This window comes from Falco cherrug, chromosome 5, assembly GCF_023634085.1.
Source record: "Falco cherrug isolate bFalChe1 chromosome 5, bFalChe1.pri, whole genome shotgun sequence".
Taxonomy (NCBI): domain Eukaryota; kingdom Metazoa; phylum Chordata; class Aves; order Falconiformes; family Falconidae; genus Falco; species Falco cherrug.
Window position 1 is genome coordinate 64,376,739 of NC_073701.1, and position 7,421 is coordinate 64,384,159.

At 50.6% G+C, this 7,421-nt stretch overlaps 1 protein-coding gene across 1 annotated transcript in view; it reads right to left on the reverse strand.

The window, feature by feature from the left end:
- The window catches only part of SFMBT2 (Scm like with four mbt domains 2), a 122,523-nt gene extending 118,787 nt beyond the window's left edge, over positions 1-3,736 (reverse strand). The window contains exon 1 of the mRNA XM_005446200.3: positions 3,613-3,736. The gene's annotated coding sequence lies outside the window, so the exon portion shown is untranslated. The remainder of the gene's footprint in view (positions 1-3,612) is intronic.
- Between the last annotated feature and the right edge of the window lie 3,685 nt (positions 3,737-7,421).

Below are 7,421 nucleotides of genomic sequence, written 5' to 3' on the forward strand. Positions count from 1 at the left end.
AGTGGGGGAAAAGCATCCCCAGTCTAAAGAGTTGACGGTTGTGTTTATTCTACTCCTAGTAACACTACCATAAAGTTCTAATAAATGCTTCATTAAAAAGTCAACTGTCTGTCCAGCCAGCCAATTATCACTCATAATCACAGCTAAGTAACTATATACTGTCTTCTACAGATGTTCTTACATCTGTGTGAAACATGCTCTCCACCTCTGCAACATCCTTCTAACATCTGCTGAGTATCTGTAAATGTTTTCTCAATATGTAAATGAAATGATACTGTCTTGCTTATAATGCATCCACTGTCCCACTACCCCATATGCCCCCTTAAACATTAAAAAGGTATTTCTGTGTTCTTTACAATGTACTAGTCTCTTGATAGCTCTTTGTCCTATCTATTTAAATGGCTTTTAGATTTTCACTTAGTAACAGATTACACCGAGCCTCCATCTTATCACAGGAGTTATTAGGACCTAATCCTTTATAAGCACTAAAGTTATTAGACTTGTGAGAATATTTTCTTCCCTTCTAAATGATCTGTTGGAGAGAGAAGAAAAATAAAAAAAAAAAAAAAAAGAAAAAAAGAAAAAAAAAAAGCCACTTGCATCCCTACTCACCCAGGCAAGGGTCCCAAGCCCAGAGAGAAAACCTGCCTCACGTGCTCCTCCTCTGCCCCCAGCAAAGGCAATCAAATCTGTTTGTACCTGAAGACTTCTTGGGACAAAAAACAAATTGCACTAAATCCTGGCCAGCATCCCCCTGCCACGGCAGGAAAAAAGTCCTCAGAGGAGGTTTGCCCAGTGTGACCCCAGCTAACCCTAACGTGACCTCGCCGGTGCTGCAGGAGGGGTGTGGGGTGTGCACAGGCTGCGTGCTGAGACAGGACCCCCCCCTCTCTGAGGGAAAGAGGCAAAGATGGGGGGAGCAAAGCAGTCCCATACATACAGCCCCTTTGGCTGATGTGGGTGTCCCCAGGCTGGTAAAAAGCCAACAAGGGCAGGGGGTGGGGGGTCACCCCACCTTGGGTGGGGTGTTGGTTGCAGAGCACCAAAGAGTCAACGCTGATGTGAAGCGAGGTGTGCCTGTCAGCAAGTGCCGTCTGCAAGGGAAGAGCCATTTGGGGCTGATTTTTCCATTTTCACACAGATCCCTCCAAGGCACAGGGAAAAAAAGTGAGGCGAGAGAAGAGGGGTGATCACCCAAGTACAGAGGGATCTCCCGAGACCCTTGCACTCCCCTTTCCGCCCCCCCCCCCCCCCCCCCCCCCCCACGTCCACAACACACAAGCAAAGTTGCTTCTCTGCTCAGACACCAGGTCACCCTGCTACATTTTCTTCCTCAGAGCACCAGGGGCACAAACTGATTTAAAAAGCTGTCCTGTCCAAGGGACAGCAAACTTGGGGATGGACAGGTGCCTGAGGGGTGGAGGGGGAAGCTAGCTTCCCAACTTCACAACGTCTCCATCCCTTCCCGCCCCACAGAAAATCCCACAGGCTGGCACCATTCCACTGCAGTTTTGCCACCCAAGTGCCACCACTGTGTGACAGCTACCTTCCAAGCTGCTCTGCTTATAATTAATGCTGTTTTCTGCTGTTCTGATAAGAAATCACAATCCTCCCACACAGCACCTTCTCCTCTGCCCCACCACCACCACCACCCCCTGCAATGTGAGCAGGAAAGCTTGGTCCTGGCAGGGGCTGGGGAAAGGTGGGGGATAACGGGGTGGGAAGATGGAGCAGAGCCCTTTTGGAAGGGGAAACATCAACCTGCGTGACAAGGCATGCAAGCAAGCATCTTCAACCACACCTGCTAAATCAAAGCATGGTGGGTTGCTGGAAAGCAGCTCCAAGAGGTGCAGGGGAATGGGCAGGCAGATCAGCTCTCTTCTCCCCCCCCCCAGCTCCCAGGATCCTCCCTGGCTCCTCCATCCCCACCCAGGCACTGACAGCCCCCGATGCTGGAGCATCCCATCTCCTCCCACGGCTAGGAAACACAGATGCTCCAAAGTTAACATCTTGCAACCACAACGAAACGATCCCAGAACAGCAGCAACGAAGTGCCCTCTGCACGGGAACAAGGAAGCTTCTCCTGCCTCTGAGGCAGCCTCACTCCTCCGCTCCCCTGGAAAACACATTTGCAAAAGCGGCTGGGAAGGGCACAAACTCCCTGAAAACTCCTGGCAAACTCTCAGTCGCTCGCTTTGCAAAAGCTGTGACTCGCCTCCATCATCGTGGGCTTTTTAGGGTATCTCTGCAAAAAGACGACGCTCGCGGCAGCACGCACTGGTAAAGTCACTTGTTTGGCAGCCCCAATTTCCCTGCGTAGCAATTTCAGAGCGTTTTTGCTAAACAAGAAGGGGAAAAAAAAAAAAAAAAACCCAAACCACATCCCCAGCTGACTACACTGAGGCGAGCAGGGAAAGGCTTGACAGCTCCAACAGAACATCTCAGTCCACCACATCTCTACTGTTAATGCAAAGAAAAAAAAAAAATCATCGCTGTGTCTCTCGACATTTTTTTTTTTTTTTGCTCTTTTTTTCTCACGGCATGTCTGCAATTTTGGCAAAGGCAAATCGGCCGGGCTCCCAAGTCTGCGTGCCCCTTTCCGAGGTTTCTTCCCAGCACACACAAATGCCCTACACTTTTCCCACCACTGAGTCCTGCTAGGGGGGTGGGGGGGACCCCGAGGACATATCCCATCCTCTCCCCTCCGCATTTAATTCACCAGCGCACCTCCCTGAGCAACAAAAGAGAGTTGAACCGAACGTGCGGCACCTCGCCTTCCCTCTTTTTCTCCTCTCAAAATGTTTATTTTCAGTTTTTTAAAAGACACCTTAACCCGCCATGTTGAACTGACAAGCTTTATAAATATTCATTTACCGCAGTTCGGGAGCGCTACGGGAAAATATGTATAGATCAGGGCTGCACATTTTGGCACAGCTGATTGCTTTCTTTTCTCCCCCCCGCTTTTTGCAGCAGTTTTTTTTTTCCTCTCTCCCCTGCAGATTCAGAAGAAACCCACCCGCACAACCAAAATAACTCTTTTCGAGACATGCATCAGCCTAGTAAATTTGCAAGGCGGCCGCACAAGCTTTTTCTCAGGAAAGCACGAAAACACGGTCGATGTTACTTTAAAAAAAAAGGGGGGGGGGGGTGTGGTAAAAGAAGAAAAAACAAGAAAATAAAAAAAGAAAGGACAGCGTCTAAAATACCATAGGCTGAGGTAAAAAGAAACCCCCGGGATGAGGTGCCCGGGCACGGCCAATGTGGCCGTTGTCCCCCGCGCCCTGCGCACGGGCGCAGCGCGGCGGAGCGGCGGCACCGAGCGGGGCAGCGAGTGCAGGTACCGGCCGCGCCGGGGACCTGCCCCAGCCGCCCGCCAGCACTTCGTGACAACTCCACCGCGTCCTGCCCTCGGGAGGCGGGGGGGGGGGGGAACCCACAGCCGGCGTTCCCCGCTCGAAAAAAAAAGACAAAAAAAAAAAAAAATTAATATAGGTTGGAAAGGGGAAAGGCACTCTCCATCCAAGCGGTGCAAAAGCCAATAAATAAAATAAAGGCAAACGCCAGCCGGGGCGGGCGGGGGAGGGGGGAGGGCTGCCGGGCGCGGTGCCTTACCTGAGCAAGTTTGGCTTTTTTGGGGTGTTTTTCTTTTTTTGTTCCCGCGCCTCAGCAGCGAGACCCCCGCGGTGCGCGGCGCTGCGCGGAGCCGACCCGTCCCTCTGCCCGCACTCGCGGCAGACTCATTCCAATATGGCATCCGCGCAGTGCGCATGCCTGCCGCTCTTTTTAGGGCTTTTTTTTTTTTTTTTTTTTTGCTTTTAGCAGCCAACTCCTTCAGCGACCTTTTCCAGCAGTTTCAAAGAAAAAAAAAAAAATCACGTACGCACCCCAACCACCATCGCCCCGAGTCCTGCGCGCTGCGCGTACGCGGAGCCTCCGCGCCCCGCCCCGTGCCTCCGCTGGGGAAATGCACTAAATAAGCGAGGGGAGGATTCCAATCCCCTCGGGGAAGCGATGCCGGGGTTTACGCAGCGCTGCGCGGTGCGGGGCAGGGCGCAGCGATCGGACGGTCCCGCTGGCCGCGCGTTAAACGCCGTCGAATAGCACCGAGCGTTTTACAGCACGGGCAAGCGGGGGGAGCTCTGCCCCGACCCCCTCCCCGCCGCTCTCCCTTCGTTTCGGTTGCTTCCCCTTATTTCGTGTCGCAAAGAAACTTCCAGGCAGGGAGATGGGCGAAGGGAAAGGAGAAAACACCCCGCGGCCCCTCCAGCCCGCCCGGCCCCGCCGCTCCGCCGCGCTCCTGCGCTACCTCTGTGCTCCCTCTTGCAGAGGATAGATCAAAACACATAAAAAAAAAAAAAAAAAAAAAAAAATTAAAGCAGGGGAAGGCACACGGCAAGATGCAAAATCAACTGGTGCGCACCCTCCGCCCCGCCCGGCGCGCAGGCACACGCACAACTTTCAGTCGTTTGCTCCTTCGGTTATTTTCCGCTTATTTTCTGGTTATTTCTATATGTAACGGTCACAGGGGCTTCAGGGCGGGACTGGGCTGAAGGTCGGTGTGCGCGCTCTGCTGAGGGGGGCGGGGGGGGGGGGGGGAGCGGCACGTACAGACACACTGCGGGAGTTTTCGGATAATTTTTTTTTCTTTGGTTGGTTTTGGTTTTCTTTCGAGAAAATCAGCCCCGATGCAGGGCTGGAAAAGTCTGGCCAGGCACCACTGCCCCTGCCCCCGCCCCGCCGGTTCCTGCTCCGGCGGGGGGGGGGGGGGCGGGGGGGGGGGGGGCGGGCAGGAGAGCCCCCAGGGGCGGGATGGGGATGCAAGCCGCCTCTGCAGCCGGGGTTATCCGGGATGCTCCTAGCGGGAATGCCCGGCGGGCTCCGCAGCTTTCCCTGCCCGGGTCTGCTCAGTAGCAGGGCTGTATTTTGCAGGGATTTCGCTCTGCCTTGCAGCCTTGCTCAGGGGCTGCGAAATGCCTCTTAGTGAGGATTTTTGGAGCCCCAAATTCCTCTTCCTTGCAGGCAGGCAGGGGCTGCATTCCTGAGAGGGCTGAAGATGCGAGTGGATGCTTTCAGAGCATCCTCCGGGCTGAGGGCTGGCGCAGCGCACACATACTCAACAGGTCTGGAGGGGAGCAGAGAGTAGGGGAAGCACTGCTGGGGGGCAGCAGCCAGCCCTGGGCTTTGTCTTTTCCACCCAGAAGTTCACCCCAAACGCTTGGTGTGTCCGCCTCCACGCCCGGGCCGACAGATTTGCATCTCACGCCACAGGCTCAGATGCAATCACTGTCTCCGCTCGCTTTTCTCTGGTCATTTGTGAGTCGAGGTTTGAAGTTTCCACATCACCCTGCAAGCATCCCTTCTTGCAGGAGCAGTTTCTCTTCCACTCTCCCCATACCCTTTCTTTTCTACCAGCCTTTCACGGACACATTAGCACACCACAGGGAGGTTGTGCAAGAAAACAAGTGAGGAGTGCAATAAGGATGAAGAAAACTGTGATTTTTTTTCTGGGATACATTTGTGAAGCTACTGAAGACTGGAGAAAAGAGCAAATATTGCAGACAGTGCATTTCTTCACTGCAACCCACGTTCTTGCCATTCACTCCATCTCTGAAAGGTCACGGAGATGGGTTCAGCCCCTCCTGTTCCAGCAGAGTTCCTGTAAAACATACAAATCAAGCAGTTAATATTTTTTAGGCTTTGGGTTGGATGGGATTTCAAAACAGCAAGGGAACTATATAAGAACTTCAAAATAAGACCAAAAAGCCAACAGATGCCAGGAAAGCACTGAAGTCCTGTTTCTCCAGATGATCGTAGAAGTGGTTGACATTTTCAGCATGGTGACATTTCAGATTTTTGACATACTTTTGAAAAGAAGATGCTCTGTAAACATGAGGTCTGTGTTCTCTCTCCTTTTAACCTGCTCTAAATTCGATTACACTGAGATTCCTCTCACTGCAGCATATTTTGCTCTAAAGCTGGTGCTGGGTGACACTACTGTCATCCAGCTTAGGGACACAACCACAGCATCTCTCACAGTGTTTCAAATGGTTCCCCATCTCCTTTCCATTGACACCAGATGCCTTTGTGCTATATTTCCATCCCCACTTAAGTGCTCTTTGCTGGATCTTTGGATTCACTGACCTCTCTGGAGCTTCTTCTTCCTCTTGGCCTTGAATTTCTCTGACCTACCCTCTTTTATTTTTAATGAGATATTATTTCTGAAGCATTGACAATGCACTTGGCCCGGTACATACGGTTGTAGAAGAAAGCATCATCCTTATGCAAAGAGTTTGTGCTCTAAATTAGCTCTGTGGTCGGTGTTCAAAGAGGTGGATTAAAAAAAATAATAATCAAGGCTGAGGAAGAAAATCCCTTTGGAGTGTTTTCTAAGTGGCTGCTACAACAAGACTTTCAAATATGAATGAAAAGGTGCGGATTTATATCAGGTCTGATCTGAAGATGACTGTAATGGATCCTGTTGGCAGCAAAGACTTTGGATCCTGTTTATAGCTGAGAATACAAATTGGTTTAGTGGACATGAGCTGCAGCAATAGCTGAGAGATTCCATTTTAATACTGCCTCTTAGAGCATCATGGGGAAAAAGAAATCACTTTGAGAAATACCGAGTTGTCCTAGTATAGTATCCCAAGATAAAAAATTGATTTAATCCCTGGTGAAAAAAACACACTGAGGTTTGCTCCTCACAAAGGTTTGCTTACACAGTTTTAGGCTCTGTGACACTGTGTTTTCAGGAATGTATCTTCAACGGATAAGAAGCAACTTGGCTACATTAATTCCATGGCTATCCGTGCTGCTTAATGTCACATCTGTTGGCAGCTGTGTGACACCCAGACATGTATTCCAAGTTGGCAATAGAAGCTTCATGTCTGAATTCTTTTGTTTGGTTGGTGGTTTTTTTAACAGAAACACTTTTATGCAAATAGCACTGATAACAAAAGAGTGTTACCTCAACAAAGAGTACCCAAGTTGTGATGACCGTCCATCTGCCCTTGCCTCTGTTGATCACCTCCTAAGGATATAACTGTTCATATCCCAAGTTTTCCGCAGATGAAGAGGAGAAACATGTCCAGCCCAGTGGAATTCAGACAGTCCCATTACTTTAGATCAGATATCAGCTGTTCCTTATCTCTGGGATAGATTATCAATACACAAAAACTCTTCCTTTTCCCAGGCTGTCATCTTTGGCAGGTTCAGGGTTTTGGAGGAGAGGTGGGGATGTGAAAAGATCCCTTACACGAAGAGACACCAGCATGCATGCACACACACATGTTATAGCATCAACATTCCCAATTCCTGTCTTTTCTCCTGGCTTGGGAAGAGAAATGTCCCAGGGGACATTAGAGGATTTGTGGATGGATGTGCCTTTGGGTATCTATCCATTTCTGGCCCAAATTTATCCA